The sequence below is a fragment of the Moschus berezovskii genome, chromosome 12 (genome assembly GCF_049115385.1).
Source record: "Moschus berezovskii isolate FMDL1 chromosome 12, NW_MosBer_1.0, whole genome shotgun sequence".
Classification (NCBI taxonomy): domain Eukaryota; kingdom Metazoa; phylum Chordata; class Mammalia; order Artiodactyla; family Moschidae; genus Moschus; species Moschus berezovskii.
The window spans coordinates 76,169,930-76,187,335 of NC_142471.1; the positions used below are offsets into that span (position 1 = coordinate 76,169,930).

The 17,406-nt window shown below is 42.7% G+C and overlaps 1 protein-coding gene across 3 annotated transcripts in view; it reads left to right on the forward strand.

Annotated features, from left to right (window-relative positions):
- Positions 1 to 1,135: 1,135 nt before the first annotated feature.
- The window catches only part of ADD3 (adducin 3), a 135,240-nt gene continuing 118,969 nt past the window's right edge, over positions 1,136 to 17,406 (forward strand). For 2 of the 3 annotated variants that reach the window (XM_055424685.2, XM_055424691.2), the window contains exon 1: positions 3,166 to 3,460. The gene's annotated coding sequence lies outside the window, so the exon portion shown is untranslated. Of the gene's footprint in view, positions 1,292 to 3,165; positions 3,461 to 17,406 lie in introns of those variants that run through there. The other variant, XM_055424686.2, reaches the window with a different exon arrangement.

Genomic DNA, 17,406 nt, shown 5'->3' on the forward strand with positions numbered 1-17,406 from the left:
AGTATTTTGGAATGCTAAAGGAAAATTTCAATGCAACATCCTTATTTTAAAAATTATGGGACTATGGAACAAAAAAGTTTACTTACCTGCTCAAGATTATTGGTAGTTAACAAAAGCTGTATAAAAACATCAATCGCAGAATATTTTCCATATTTTTCTCTATTCATATTTTGGGACCACACCTCCTCATTTACCACTGAAGAAAAAAAATCTCAGATGTTCAGTTCTTGCCTGGAGAATTCCAGGGAAGGGGGAGCCTGGTGGGCTTCCGTCTATGGGGTCACACAGAGTTGGACACGACTGAAGTGACTTAGCAGCAGCAGCAGCAGTGCTTAATATGAGGAATATTATTTGAGATAAAAATTAAAGTTATAAAGCAGACTCATTTTTTTCCTCCTATGTAGACACACCACATTCTAATAGTGTAAATAGTAAATTTGGATGCATTTAAAGTAATCTATCTATGAGTTCCTTAATTTTGCTGAACTTTGAATTGCCACTGAAATAGCATAATAGCCAGCTATTATTTTCTTAAATTAGATTTTTATTGTTTTTCCTATAAATAATATTATAATTTTTGCAAGTACAGATTGATCTGTCAATAGTATATATTTTTTTAATTGAAGTACAGTCGATTTACAATATTTTCTAATACTGATATTCACTGAAATACCAGATAATGCTTGTATTAGTAAGACTTTACTCTTGTTCCCAATTGTGTGTTTTACTATTCTGTGTTCTTGTATTAAATATGAAATAACCTCCCTTTGTAGAGTTATCAGTTTAAAGTGATGATTTGAAATTAATTATTAACACAAAGTACTAGTCAGTTTCAAGGCACATCACTTTATTTTTGCCATGGACCCCAGAGCTTGAAGTTAGCAGGGCTCTTTAAAACCAATGCTTCTAGCATTTCATTGACTCACACTAAATCGGTCCCTCGATCACCCAGTTAATTTTAACCTTGACCTCCCACAGCTGTACTGCCATACTCAGTCCAAAAAAACTCCCTGCTTCCACCCTTTCAGCCTCTCATGAAGCAATAGTGGAGAGGAAAAACACTACCCATTCCTTTAAGAAAGATTCCGCCTCCTCTCTCATAAGCAAGCGCCTAATGGTAATTGTGGAGTCTCTTCCAGAGTCACACACTTTACTACTCGGCGTTGGGAGAAACCGCCGCTGCCGCCGGTCTGAGGCTGCAGTGGGTTTCTGTGTAGCACTGCAGAATCCACACCTAGAAGACACACACGTCTACTGCCCTGGACACAAGAAAGCCTTGCATCCTAAGCGGGTAAGCAAATCTTTTATCCATTTTGTCCAGAAACTGTGGGAAATGGAGTGATCACGGGAAGGATTGCTCATCAGACATGCTTAAAATGGATTATGTTAATTTGTCTTCCTTTGGGGCGGGAGGAGGTCTAGATCTGTGACAGGCAAACGTCCTGTGCAGTGGAGACTATTGTCTGATATGTACCCCTAACACACTTTTGGGGGGCTATTCATAAACCGGCTAACCTTGATGCGTGCTAAGCTTTTTTTTTTTTTCATTTTTTGCTTTCTAAATGCAAGAAAACATCCAGCCACTCCCAATATCTCTCTCAAATACTGCAGATATTTTAAAATTCCAAATAAAATGACAGGCCAAGCATTTTCTAAATAATTTCTCCCCAAAGCCAGGAAGACTTCCCCACCGTCCTTTAGGGGTATTTAAAAACCATGAGGCATGGTTAGATTTTGAGCATATGGGAGGTCGTGGTAGACTAAAAATTCTATAGCTTTGGTCCAGTGGAGAGAGAAAGCGAGGATAAATGAATCACAGTTTGTGCCAAGACAAGATTCATTTTCCACACTTCATGTGTGGGAAGAGGAAACTACATTTTAATTAGCACATTTTTAGGGAAGAGGGAGGGGATGAAGATGAGGGGGATGGCTCGAAGTATTTGAGGGGGAAGAGAAGAGTCTGCAGAGGAAGGAAATGAAGTGGACTGTCGCCAATGCCTTGGAAACGAAGGGAGATAAGGGTGGGGAATGAAGTTTGTTGTTGTGTGTTAGGGTGGGGTTGACCCAAGAGACCGTGAATAACCAGAATGCCGCTCAGAGGGTGGGCTTGGGAGTGGATTTGTGCCCGTGCAGGACACGTATGCGGGAGGGGTGTGCAAGTCGTGCGTGGTAGAGAAAGGTGTGCGTTGCTGGGAGGTCTGTTTCTAGGGTAAGTCTTTTTCTGGGCGGCGGGGGGTGGGTGGCCCAGTGTCACCTGTGGATGGGATCCACATCCCTGCAAAGTTTACCGGCCCCGAATTCATTTTCAAGGCTGGCAGTGCCTTGACTTTTCACCTCCAAGAGATGAGCTCTCATAAGGTCTCAAGGCCAGGGGCCAAACTCGGGGTGAAGACCCTTGAGGCGTGCACGTGGAGCCGATAGAGCCCCTGCCCCTCTGTGGAGGTGAGGAGGGGAAAGAGGCGCCCCCACAGGCAACTATGGTGCCGACACCCAGGCCCCTCCAGTGAGCGGCGTGAGGAGGTTGAACCTGAGCAGTGGCCTCCCGCTGAAGACCCAGCAGCCAGTGTAGGCGGCCGAGGTTGACTCTGAAAGCTGTGGCTCAGCCTCAGGAGTGTGGCCGGCGGCGGGGGGATGGGGGGGCCTCGCTCAGGTTCGGGCGGGCGGCATTTCCAAGGCGCCCCTCCTATCCCTTGCAGTCGAGCTTCCGTCGGGGTCTTTTACTCCTCCGACCCTCCCGCAAGGCACGCAACGGATCGAAGCTGTAAAGCTGGAGGAGGACGCTGAAGAGATGCCAGACAGCTGGCCCGCACCAGGCCCTCCCAGAGGCCAGGCCTGCAGGGCTCCGCCGCCTCGGCTTTGGAGACTGGGTGCGGGCGGGAGAGGAGGGGGCCGTAGGGGGCGGTACCAAGGCTTTGGAGGGGCCCGAGGGGCCGCGTTGGGGGCGGGGCCTTGAGGAGGCGGGGTCAGGAACATCCTGTGATTCCGAGGGGCGGGGCCAGGACGCTCGGGGACCCGAGGGGTGGGACCAGGGGCGATCGGGGGCCGCGAGGGGCGGGCTCGTGGGGGTGGAGCCAGAGGCGCCTGGGGGCCTCAGGGCGGAGCCTTAGGGGCGGGGCCAGGGGACGCTCGAGGGGCTCTCGGCCAGTCCCGCCAGAGCGTGAGCCGCCTGCCGGTAACGGTCGCGGGGGCGCGGGGCGGGAGGGGACAGAGAGGGGTTTAAATTGTATTTTTAAACACGGAGAGCGAGAGTTAGAAGCATCGCGACCCAGGTGTCGCCGCTTCCTGCCTCTCAGGGCTCGGCGCCCAGGTCCCTCCCTCCTCACGCCCCCTCCCCTCCTGCCCTCCCCTCGGGGGCCGTGCGGCGCTTAGGAGGCGGCGGTGGAGGATCGCGCGGCCGCTGCAGTCCCGGCGGCCGCGGGGAAGGAGGGAGCGAAGCACAAAGCCGGCTGCGCGCTGCGAGGTAATCCTGAGGGGAGAGAAGGCGCGGCCTTTCCGCCGCTTCTGGCGGCGGGGACCGCAGGCGCCCGCGCGGGCTGGGCTGCGGGGACCCTTCCGAGGGGGTCGCGCGGGGTTGGATTGCGGCGACTTGCAGGGCCGAGGGGACTTTCCTATTGGCTGCCCCTGCGGCCTCAGGTGAACCCTTCTCCCTCCGGGACTGGAACGGGAGCCGCGGGCGAGGAAGGTGGACCTGCAGGGGAGGATCTCGGGGCGCCGCGGGGTGGGCCCGAGTCTTTCGGGCGTCCTCTGATTTCTCCCAAAGGACGGGGAGTTCCGAAAACCAAGCACTGGCCGAAGCTTCGGGATCCGAGGGACCTTAAGCTCTGAAGGTGCGCTCCAGGAGGGTTGGGAGGTTCCCGCGCTTGGAAAAAGGTGGAGGTTAAGGGAGGAAGTGTTGGTTTGTTTTTCTCGTTAAAAAAAAAACTTCTGTTACCAAGTTGAGAGTATTCAACCAAACCTTTCTCCTGTAATCTGTGTCCCCATCCCCCCGACACACACCCACCCACCCCACCCCTACAAATGTATACATGTTAGGTTGTGCTTCCTGCCCGGGGTGACAGGCAAGAGCTGCCTGCAGGTCCGGTTAGCTGGTGTTTGGGGGCGTCCAGGTTGTTTGGAGGTATGCCATTATAGCTGAGGCAAGACCACAGAGACAGGTAGGTATAAGCTAGGCCTCTAGTAAAATAGCAAGAATGGCCTCAGGTAAACTTTTTTTGTTGGAGAGATTTAATTGCAAGTAGGTGCCCGTTTAAAATGGGAGCGTGAGTAAAACCACTAATTTCTTTGGCACATGTGCTCTTGTAATTGACCTGCTGGAGTGGTGTGGAGAGAAATGGAATTTAAATCAACCAAGAGGCTTTGAGTGGGGATTTATATGCAAGTTTGGTGAGGGAACTGATAAGATTTGGGGGGTAGGAATGAGCTCCATTTTAAAGGTGCATGAACTTTTTTATGTTATGACACTTTAGATTTAGCAGTATGAAATGGTTGCTTTTCTGGGGATGGAGTGCATCAGCACCATGCTGGGTACATCCTACTTTGGGCTTTGGAGGACTTCTAATTAGATTGTTAAAGGGAGTAAAATAAGAATACCTCGTAATTTGTCGTTTTTAAATAAGATGCTTGAGTATTTTGTAAAAAAAAAAAAGTAATTAAGGTATGGGACCCATTCATTTATAGGGTTAAGTTACTTTTGGAGTGTATGTATAAAGTAGTTTGTGTATCTAAAAGTCTCCATTGCATTGTAATTGCACTGTAACTCATTTTCCTCTCCTTAAATTGAGCAGATTACCTTTGCAGAGGGAAGACCGGGGGAAAAAAGGCCACTTTTGCTATATTTAAGTCTTCTTTTTTCCAGAGTTCAGTCTCTGCTCTTAAAACTCTAAATTGACTGAAAAATATTGGCAATAGTTGCTTTAAAGAAAAAAATTGGTATGTCTGTTTTGAATGTTAAATATAATTTGAGCCCTTGAGATAGTTGGTTATGAGGCATTCAATAAGTTGCAGCTTTTTAACTTATATGTTATAAGGAAATGTTTGTTGGTGGACATATGACAGGTGATCATAAGACATCTAGGAACTATTTTGCATTATAGAAATATTGTATTTTCAGAACATGTTTTACATTCTGATAATGAATGAGAAAATGATATTGCACACTATGCTATTTCTAACCCGCTTTTCAATAATGTTACACCAGTATGCATGCGGGTTCTGCTCAGTGATGTTTAAAGTGTGGGTGTGGTCTTTGTAAAACCAGAATGTCTTTTGAGACTAAGAGAACATAGCATCAGCCCACCTCCTACACACAATCCTGAAACCTAAATGCAGGGTAGGGCCCAACCTCTGAGGTTGTGAGCCCTCCTGAAGTAGGTCTCTTGTGCCTGAGTGTTTCTGTTACACTTAAGCCTATGCAGGTTGTTAGCTGTTTAATCTCTGCCATCTCAAAGTCGTTGGTTAGCAGTACTGGGCAGCACTTATGTGTGTCATCAGAGTACAAGAAATTTTATTTCTATTCGAGAAAGATATCATAAAAACCCAACTCTGAACAAATTGGTTTTGTAAAATGTTGGGAATGATACTATCAGAACCATATGAGTTCTTATGTGTAAAGTGCTTAGAATATAATTTGGTACTCAGTGTTTTATGCGTTTATCAGCATCACTATAAAGTTACTTTTTTTGAAGGTGGTTGTATCATGCGACCCAGCAAGTGAAGACTCAGCAAATACTTGTAACAGCCAATATTATTTGTTCTACCTCTGTGCCAAGCACAGACTTTTATATGATTAATCCCCATGATAACCCAGTGCCTAAACAGACATAAAGGTTTAAGTATTTTGTATAGCTCCTAGGCAAGAGACTGGCTGGTTCTGAACCCAGAGTCTGATTTGAAAGTGAGTCCACATAGCCAGTAACCCCCTGCTGCAAATGAATGAAGTATCTTCACAGGGTCTCCAAGACTACAACTGTGCGTATGCCTTGTTTAGCAACACCCTCCTGTATTAATATCACCAAGATGTGTGTAAATCTGAAGCGCGGTAATCAATCTGCATTAAGTAGAATCACCTTTTGACTTTGGAAGAGGATTCTCTTCTCACATGACATATGTGTAGCTCAGATACTAGACTGTGAGCTGTACTATGTTATCTTTTTAATTACTAAAGATTCAAGTCTTTTTTTGTTGTTCTTTAAGCTTGCCAGATGTGTAGGGCCCCAGCTGGTCCAATAGGCTTTTTGTTGATTCTAGTTCTGCACTAAGTCAGTAGGCTTGATCTTCTGATTATCAACACTGCATCAACCTGAGGTGAATATTAACTTTGGTTTGTTCAAAATTCCACCCGAGTTACCTTTTACAATTAGCTGTAAGTGGCTTTTACTTTGTCACTCCCATTCCTCAAGGACCTCTGTGTTGCTGCTTCACCAGTGTCGTTGATAGGTCAAGCCAGTTAATTATAACCTAAATTAGTAGCTGTTTGAAGTAATTTTTAGGATTACTATTGTAGAGATCAAATATGTCCTTTGTTGGCAATTCAGTGAAAGGTAATATTAGGGCTGCTGCTGCTGCTGCTGCTGCTGCTGCTGCGTCGCTTCAGTCGTGTCCGACTCTGTGCGACCCCATGGACGGCAGCCGACCAGGCTCCGCTGTCCCTGGGATTCTCCAGGCAAGAACACTGGAGTGGGTTGCCATTTCCTTCTCCAATATTAGGGAGCAGTGTTTAAAAACAGCATCTGTTGAATTAAGAAAGCTCAAACCGTATTGAAGACACAGGTTACTAATATGTTTCTCACACTAAATAAACACTCATTTTTCTGATATTAAAATTCAGTGCTGTTTCAGATTCCTTTGGAAATATTATACATGTAGAATTTGAATAGAAAACATTTAAAATGTTTAATCAAGAGTACTTTCTTTTAAACATAAACACGCTATTTGAAATTAATTGAGCAGTCGTAGACTGGGGCTAGTCATTGTGATTCAAAATGGGTGCCCTGATCCTTTATTTCATGTCTTCTGTTAATGCTTTATTATTTGATCTTGGGGTATGTGCCCTAGTATTTCTAGATGAGATTGTTATGAGGTATTTCAGGTCTTGCTAGTGACTAAATTCTTTTGGCCAAAAGCCAAGACAGTCTCAAATTTTTACTGCAGTGGGTTGTGTATGTTAAGAATCCTCTCTAAATCATACAGGTTAGCAGTGTTTCATTGACTATGGCTTGAAAGAAAAAGTTTGTTATCCCTTGTATATCCCTTATGTCTAATAAGTTAGATGAATTTGATTAATTTTTTTTTCCCTAGCAGTAGCTAGTTATGGACACACATGTGTAACCGTACTACTTGGAGGATGCTCTTCCTTTCAGGTTAATTACAAAATGATTCACCTGGCATTCATGTAGTGATTATTTGAATATCAACTGCATGCATAGAACAGTTTTAACTGAAATTAACTGAAAGTTTAAAGTGTTAGAGAGAAAGACGTATGTGGGTTTTTTGTTTCATGTGTATTTTAATGTTGATCTCTTATATGTGAACTAATCACAAAATCAAGCTTAAAAGTAAGTTAATTACACAATTGAAAACATACTTGAATGTTAAAGTACCATTTAACTCACTGTAAAGTCTTAGACGATAGCATAGATAATGAGAATCAGAGTCTTTTGTTTTCTTTAAATTATTTTCTTGTTGAGTATCTTTGAAAAGCTGCATTAATAGTAGCTTTCAGGTTTCTAGGACATGACTTACTACAGTGAAGGAGCAAGTTAAAAAAGAGTATCCTAGAAACCATAAAGAATAAATGTGGCTTTCATAATTGTCTGCTGCTGCTGCTGCTAAGTCGCTTCAGTCGTGTCCGACTCTGTGCGACCCCATAGACGGCAGCCCACCAGGCTCCTCCGTCCATGGGATTTTCCAGGCAGGAGTACTGGAGTGGGGTGCCATTGCCTTCTCCGATTCATAATTGTCTAGCATAACTTAAAAAGTAGTCGCATGATCACCAAAAAGTATAAAAATGGATGAAACTCATCTGTGATTTTTAAAGGCTTTTTGTTTTTGTAAATTTTCTTCTTAGATTGTATAGACTGGTTTTTAACTATGCCAGAGCTGAATTATTATTATAAAATATGTTTGCTAAGTCGCTTCGGTCGTGTCCAACTCTGTGCGTCCCTATGGACTGCAGCCTGCCAGGCTCCTTTGTCCTTGGGGATTCTCCAGGCAAGAAGACTGGAGTGGGTTGCCATTTCCGTCTCCAATAAAATGTGTTTAGTCTTTGACATATAGTTATATCTTTATAATGAGGTGAGATCTAAGTTGATTTTACCTAATGTCAGTTTGATCTGTCTCACCACCGTATATACTTTACTTGTTTTAAAAGTTGGTTTTAGTTAAAGCTTAATTGGAAATGGTAAGACTTCCTGATATAAAATGAACTTTGAAACATCTTGTTTTAAATTGCCTGAAACTGGACCTGAGGATATTGGTATATAGCAGTACATTAACTAGCATTTAAGACTGCTACTGACTCAAACAAGACTAGAGTTTGAAGATTGGGTTATGCAGCTCACTTTTTCTGCCATAGACATACTGACCTCCATAAGATTAAAAAACTTCCCACAACCAGCCAGCCAGGGGGTGAAACACTTTTTAGAAACTTAAGGGCAGTAATAACAAATTACTTTCTTAAAACCAGTGTTTCAAGAAACACACTGTATATATTAATAAAACGATTTTCAAAATTTAATGCTCACAACGTTCATTAAGGGAAGTAATATGAAAACTCTTAAGTAACATACATGGTATTCTTACTTTATTCTTTTTGCTAATTCTCATCCCTCTTTGAATTTGTTCTTGTAATTTTTTACTCCCCCACCCCCCACCAAAGAAGTGCTTACTTCAGATGGAAGAGGAAAGGACAGTGCAGGTGTGAGTTCAGGAGCCTGTTTAATTCAGCTCCCAGGGCTATTGTTGGTTGCTTGCTAGGGGAGCTGGAATTTCAACAATGTAGAAAGCAGTCAGGTTGGAGCAGTGCTGAGTTTTATCAGTATCTTGGGGACTTAGTCTGTGCCTTTAATTTGTCACCGTCAGCAGTGTTTCTGTGAAGTTCTTCCACAATGGCTCAGCTCATCCTGTGTGAGAACAGCACTTCCTTTCCCTTTTCCATACAATATTCTTGTCCTGTCATCTTTTGATCCGGTGGAATGACTCCATGCCATAGCAAAGAGATAGGTTTCCTCAGTATCTTCGTGGAGAAGGTAATTAGGCTTATTTTGTACATCTAAAGAAGTATATTTTGGGATCAAGGCCTCCCCGGGGATCCCTTTTATAATCCTTCAGAAATTACAGCCAGCAACTGTTAGCTGCATTGTTACTTATAATCTCATTTGTCTTATTAGTACATAAGGAAGAGATTCTGTAAGGTCAGCCTTTTATTATCTGAGGAAGTGTTTGGGGAAGGGTGATGATGGTCAGAGCTCAAGTTGGGTTGTGAACGGGCTTAGGTGCATAGGGTGAAAGTGGACAGGGGAAAGAGAGGGTTACTGAAATTGATATGCTTCCCCCATTTCTTATCCCCACTCCCAGTGCTTTTTTTTTCCTTAAAAATATTTTAAAACCGTGTTCCTTTTACCTTGCCTTTCTCCTTTGACTTTTTTTGCCAGGACTGAGTTTTAGCTCAACTAGAATAGGTGGAATTTTTAAGGTGATTGCTGAAAAGTTTGGCTTTCACCTGGAGGTTGCTCTAAAAAGATTTTCCTTCTATTTCTGTCCACAACTGTATGCTTTTTAATTAAAAAAGTCTCTGAAACAGGAGTGTGGGAAACCTTACTTATCATTAATAATTGGAAACTATTATGCATTAAAGTAAGATAGATTAATGAATCAGACATACGTATTTGTTTTTTGGAAAACTAGATGTACAGTAATTCTGTATTAGGATGTTTGATTCTTTTTAAGTGGGTATCAAAAATTATATGAATTTTTTCAACCAAAAATGTTGAAAGTAATATGAAAGTAATACATCTTTCATTAGTCTTAGTGAATGTTGATAATGACAAAATCATAGTTTTCCAAACACTGTGCTATCTGAATACCTTAATGAGATTTGACAGACAAGATTTGATCAGTAGCCACTGAAAGGCCGTTACCTCTGTATTAGGGAAGGAATGTTTTATGCCTGAATAAAAAAAGTATAGAAAAGGCTCTGAGAAGCTGATTACTTGGTAATCACTTGTTAGGTTATTTTATTAATATTGTGTTTGATGTTTTATAATCTGAATTTCCCTGGGCTCTTTAAAAGTGTCTGGTTGGACCGTCAACTTTTGATGAATGAGTTTCTGGAGGGGTTGTGATGGCCAGTTAGGAGCTTTGAAGAGAGAATCCTTGCTTTGTATCACACCTGAATGTCATAGAACATGCTTCTTGGGCTTGTGTAATTTGGGCTCAAAGGGAAGAGTGCCATCTACTGAAAGAATGGCCAGTATCAAGTTGAGCAACCCCACAGTTTTGCTGCAGAACTTTCAGCTTGCTCCTGGAGAAACCAGACTCAGCTTCATCAAAGAACTTGACAGGATCTTAAAACCAAGTGGAATTGTTGCTTGCTTAATTTTAATTATGCTTGCCAGCAGGAGGCCTGAACACAAGATGAAGAACTAATTGACTGCCTGTTGAAATGCATGGGGAAAGGAGAAACTTGAAAAAGTTGTTGGGACATCATCTTAAAAAATACTCTATCAAAGGTTAAATCATTGTTAAATTAAAAATGGTAAAGAATTGTTTTAGTGAGGCATGTTTCATTAATAGCACTGGTTATTGATGGCTCCTGCAGACAATCATGCTGTTGTTTAAAATTTGGGCTTCAAATCTTCAGTCATTTGTTTAACTGGAGGTAAGGGTTTTAGAAGTATTTGAATAATTTGGTTAGTTTTTCTTTTTTGCCTTTTTCTCTGTCTCTGGTTCTAAGGCAGATTCCTGCTTGAGTGAATTCAGTGTTTCGCAGTGGATTTTGTTGCTGTTTTAGCTTACTCAAGTGGCCTCCTGTTTTGTTTTTTGTCATGTGTTCCCTCACTTTCAGAAACTGCTTATGGTCATAGCCAAGGGTAGAACTGGAGGTAGTAGAACCAGGAATAGGTCAGGGGTGGAGGTTTATGATACCTGGGACAGACCTGTCAGAGCCAGACAAGAGGGAATTGAAAGGAAGCTTTGAAATTGTTATGATAAGAAGGCTATCTTTGTTATGTATCTATTATATATAATTACTTAATCAGTAACCACTTTTCGCAGCCCTTAAAACCTGCCAAGGATCCTGTTAAGCACTTTACATAAATTATCTGAAGTTTAGTTAACTTGCCCAAGATCATACAGTTAATAAGTGACAGAGCCAAGACTTGAGCCCAGGGCTAATTCCTTTAAATGCTGTGCTCACCTGCTATTTATTTAAGCTCATTCTTATTGGTAACTGTACAAAAGACTAGAACTGAGATCACAATGATATTTCTACCTTTGCTGGGAAATATTGGTGGTTTTTGCTTGTTTGTTTGACAAAGGTGATAAAATGGGTAAATAGGATTGAGATTTCAGTAGAATCAGAAAATACGTGAGAGATGGACTTTCAAATATTTGACTTGTCTATAGTGTTCATTTTTTTTGTTCCTTTTGCTATAATATTAACTTAAAACCACAAGAAAAGTTCATTATTGAAGTGAATTGTTTCACGTTGCTAAAAATCTGCTGCTGCTTGGAAAGAAACATTGAGTTAATGAAGGATTTTATGTTCGATTTGGGAGAGGGAGTGGGATGGGGATAGGTAGGGATTTGTTAGTCTTTCTGTATTTTCAGTTCAGTCACTCAGTTGTGTCTGACTCTTTGCGACCCCATGGACTGCAGCGTGGCAGACTTCCCTGTCCATCACCAACTCCTGGAGCTTGCTTAAACTCATGTCCATGGAGTCAGTGATGCCATCCAGCCATCTCATCCTCTGTCGTCCCCTTCTCCTGCCTTCAGTCTTTCCCAGCGTCAGGGTCTTTTCAAATGAGTCAGTTCTTTGCATCACGTGGCCAAAGTATTGGAGTTTCAGCATCAGTCCTTCTGTGTTTTGCTTGCTCCTAAATAGTTTTAGGTTGTAGTACTTTTTGATGTGACGGTAATATTGCATGTCCACAGCACAGTGAAGTTCAACCATGTGCAGTCTGAGGTCCTGGGGTAACCTCAACTTCTTGTGCACATCAGGTAAGCTCTGTAGACCAGATAAGTACCATCTTACATACCGTTGTGTAGTTAGACTTTTGAATGCATCTATTCTCTGTTAATCACCGAAGAATTGATGCTTTTGAACTGTGGTGCTGGAGAAGACTCTTGAGAGTCCCTTGGACTGCGGGGAGATCCAACCAGTCCATTCTAGAGGAGATCGATCCTGGGTGTTCATTGGAAGGACTGATGCTAAAGCTGAAACTCCAATACTTTGGCCACCTCATGAGACGAGTTGACTCACTGGAAAAGACTCTGATGCTAGGAGGGATTGGGGGTGGGAGGAGACGGGGACGACAGAGAATGAGATGGCTGGATGGCATCACCGACTCTGTGGACATGAGTTTGAGTGAACCCCGGGAGTTGGTGATGGACAGGGAGGCCTGGCGTGCTGTGATTCATGGGGTTGCAAAGAGTCGGACACAACTGAGCGACTGAACTGAGCTGAACTGATTCTCTGTTAAAGATATTTAACACCTGACTAATACTGAGTATGTTTTTGGTACACAAAATACATTTTAACTTTAAAATATGTTTTGACCTTAAAAGGCATCCTTATTACTTTAAAAGCATGGGAATCATTATTTTGGTATAATTCAAAGCTTCTAAAATTAGTTCAGTGATGGTTGTGCTATGTATTCTAAAACCCAATTGCTCTTTTAGAATTTCTGACTCTTTCCCTTCATATGTAGAAAGATTACGCTTTATTGTCTGGAAAGTTCCCTTAGGAATATCAGTTATGTAACTCTTTGAGATTCTGACTCTTTATCCAGTCAAGCATAAAAAAAAGCCAGCAACAACTAAGATGATTATACAAAAGATGTTACCTACAGTGTGTGATGAATGCTACAGGTACAGATAACAAATGCTCTAGGTCATCTGATCAAGAAACGAGCACCAATGGATAGAACAGTCAGAAAAAGGTCCCCAGGAAAGAAGAATAAGGGTGGTCCTTTAAAGGCATGGCAGAGTTTCACAAGATGCAGACCATGGAAAGGGTTTTGGCAAGAAATTTCTGACCGTGAAAAGAGTAATCCTTTGGGACTTCCCTGGTGGTCCAGTAGCTAAGACTCTATGCTCCCAAAGCAGGGAGCCTAGGTTTGATCCCTGATCAGGGAACTGGATCCCGCATGCCATAACTAAGATCCTGTGTGCAGCTAAATAAATAAATACTTAAAAAAATAATAATCCTTTTTCCTGTAGCATGCTGGAGATAGTTTATAATCATGGTTCACAATCTCGTCTCATTGTAAGGCACTTGAAGGCTATCACATACTCTATCAGAAACAGTGCCAAGGACACTGCCGAGGAAGTGTGTTAGAATATTGCAGGGCAAGGAGGAGAGGGCGGTAGGCGTGGTGAAAATCATGTACCATTTAAAAATTTTTCCCTCTGGACCTCAGGTGAAAATGATTGATTCATAGAAACATCTTGATACTGCTATTTGAAGCCAGTAATGCTTAGCAAAGTTGGTACTTGCAAAAAGACTTTAGAAGTCCTCATCATTCCCAACACTGGACAATGAAAGCCTTCTTTGGGGAAAAGGTGTATATTTTTCTTAAATCTAAATTCATCCATCATTTAGTTTGTTTGTTGAATACTGGAGTATAGTTTTGCTGATGGCTCTGTTATAACTTTTGAATCTAACGTGTGGATAGATGGAGTTGTTGATATTATAAGCTGTAATAATTTTGACTTAATTTTTGTGACTGTCTTGTTTTGGATACTAGAGAATTTGTTCCAACTGTCTGAATTCTCTTAGATTTGGTAACATTTATCACTTACTATTTGAAAAATACTTAGTACAATTAACTAGTCAAGTTATTTTGGGCAAGTCACTGTTTCTTTTTCACTGTAGTTTTTTAAATAAAATATGTGAAGGGTTGAGATCATTTTCAGATCCGTTTTAGTTTGAAGAGGCTGTGATTGTATTTCTTAGAAAGGTGAGTGTGCCAGTTAGTGGTTTTAGTTGAAAGGTGGCTAAGAAACATATGATTGTACTGTGTGAAGATCCTGGGACTAGGTCTGATAGAAGGCTAAGACAACCCCTTGTCTCTTTGTGTATGTGGTAGCTGAGAAAAGGACATTATCATTCTAGGAACTTGTCCATTCCCAGAGTTTCTTTCAGTTCTTCAGCTGCTAAGGGCCCTTGGCAATGGACAGTGGATAGATCTTCTTTGAAAACAATGAAATAGGCAAGGATAGTGCCAACTAGGCTTTAGGAAACGTTGAACTTTTGTTTCAACTAGAAACATTGAACCTTTTTTTTTTTAGAAATGTACTTTCCTTTCCCATCACAACTTTATTATTTTTTGGTATATTAGTTCCTCATAAATATTTCTCTGACCTCTCTTTAGCTTTTCTGAGCAGCTTTATGCTTCCTTTTGCTTGTTCATTTATGCACTCAACAAATATTTATTGAGCACTATGTGCCAGACCCTCTTCTAAGTGCTGGGAATAAAGCAGTGAGCAAAACAGATAAACTCCCTTGCCCTAATGGAGTTTATATACTTGGGGGTAAAGAAAAATAAGTAAAGTATATTATTGTGTTGATATAAATATTTTGGAGAAATATAGAAGGGGGAAGGGAGATAAAGGAAGTGTTTGGGGGCAATGACAAATTTAAGTGGCCAGGTGAAGTTCTTACTAAGAAGCTGACATGTATGCAAAGACCTAAGAAGGTAAGGGAGTGGATACAATTGGTACTCCGTCTGTGGGTTCTGATCTGCAGATTAAATCAACCATGGACATAAAATATTTGGGAAAAACTATTCCAGAAAGTTCCAAAAAACAAAACTTGAATTTGCTATGTGCCAGGGCTTCCCTCCCTGGTGGCACAGATGGTAAAGAATCTCAGATGGCAATCACTGCAGGAGACCTGGGTTCAGTCCCTGGGTTGTGAAAATGCCCTAGAGAAGGAAATGGCAACCCACTCCAGTATTACTCCATGGAGAATCCCATGGACAGAGGAACCTTGTGGGCTACAGTTCAGGCGGGTGCAAAGAGTCAGACAGGACTGAGTGAGCAACACTTTCACTTTCAGAGCCTATTTCATATCATTTACATAGCATTTATAACTATTTTCATAGCATTTACATTGAATTAGGCATTATAAGTAATCTGCTGCTGCTAAGTCACTTCAGTCGTGTCTGACTCTGTGCGACCCCATAGACGGCAGCCCACCAGGCTCCCCAGTCCCTCGGATTCTCCAGGCAAGAACACTGGAGTGGGTTGCCACTTCCTTCTCCAATGTGTGAAAGTGAAAAGTGAAAGTGAATTCTCTCAGTCGTGTCAGACTCTTAGTGACCCCATGGACTGCAGCCTACCAGGCTCCTCCATCCATGGGATTTTCCAGGCAAGAGTACTGGAGTGTGGTGCCATTGCCTTCTCTGATAAGTAATCTAGAGATGATTTAAAGTGTATAGGAGGATATGCTGGGCTATATGCAAATATTGGGCAAATTTTATATAAAGAACTTGAGCATCCACAGATTTTGCTATCAACAGGATCCTGGAACAAATCCCCCCTGAGTACCAAGAGGACTGTGTGTGATACCAAGGGGAAGGTCATGGCAGACATAGGGGACGCCAGGCAAATGCCTTGAGGCCCAAGGGTGTGTGGTATGGATGAAACAAAATGGGGGATGGATGTTGGGAGGCCACTGATGACTGTTAGAAGTGGGACATAATCTGACATATATTTTACAAGGATTATTTTGGTTGTGGTTTGACACTCGATCATAGTGGTACAATAATCTTGGTGAGAAATTGCTCTGGTAGAGGTGGTGAGATTTGAGTGGATTCTGAATGTAGTATTTAGACAGTAGAACCAATAGGATTTACTGACTGGGATGTGGAGTATCCGTGAGAGAAAGAAGTCAAACTTGACACCAAGGTTTGGGGTGTAGGCAAAAGTTTGCAGGAGGAATAATTTTGGCTAGGAGGAATAATTTGGGGGAGTAGAAAAGAGTAGAAATTTAGTTTGAGACATAGTAAGTTTGAAATATCTATGAGAGATGTTGGAGTAGAAGATTCTGTGAGTGGAGATCAGTGCATAGTTATTAACTGACTGTATAAAATTTGGATTTATTTTCCTCTTTCATTTAAAATATTTGCATATTTAATCCCTTTGATGACTAGTCTTTGCTGTAGTAAGGGTTTGATGTGTTGTTATACATCTTTATTCTTTGAAGGGGTTTAATCTGTCTTGTAAAACCTTGGATTTGCTCTAGCTTCTAAGGACCCTGAATCCCAAAGGAAATCTTTTCCTCTAGGGTAGAACAATTTACTTATAAACAAAATGTGAAAATAAAAACTGTTGTTACCACACTTAAAAACATGTATGTGAATATAAAATGAACAGTTTGTCCCTCCAAAAGTTAATATGTTTTAATGGTTAAAAATAGTAACATATAGAGAGAAAGAAAACCAGTTAGGGCGGGAGGCGCCCGGCTCCGGCGGCGCAGGCGCAGACGCGGGAGGCGCCCGGCTCCGGCGGCGCAGGCGCAGACGCGGGAGGCGCCCGGCTCCGGCGGCGCAGGCGCAGACGTGGGAGGCGCCCGGCTCCCGCGGCGGCGCAGACGCGGGAGGCGCCTGGCTCCGGCGCAACCGACCACGTGCAGAATCGTGGCTGAGATGAGCTACCCCGCGCCCAGGGTTAGGGCGGTGGCCGAGAGGAGCTGTACCATGTTCAGGAGGCGGTGGCTGCTTGGGCACCGGAGGGCTGAGAAGAGCTGATCTACATTCAAAGCAGGAGGCGCGGCCTTGAGGAGATACCCCTCGTCCAAGGTAAGGTACAGCGGCTGCGCCTTGCTGGAGCAGCTGGGAAGAGATGCTCCACGACCAAGTGGAATATAAGAATCCAGTGTTCTGGGGAGGAAGGAACAAGATGGCGGAGGGATAAGATGGCAAGACCACTTTCTCCCCCACAAATTCATCAAAAGAACATTTGAACGCGGAGTAAAGTCCACAAAACAACTTCTGAATACTGGCAGAGGACATCAGGCTCCCAGAAAAGCAGCCCATTGTCTTCTAAAGGAGAGAGAAGAAATCCAGCTCCACCCACCAGAACACCGACACATGCTTCCCTAACCAGGGAACCCGGACAAGTCACCCGTCCAACCCCACACACAGCGAAGAAACTACGTAATAAAGAGAACTCCACAAACTGCAA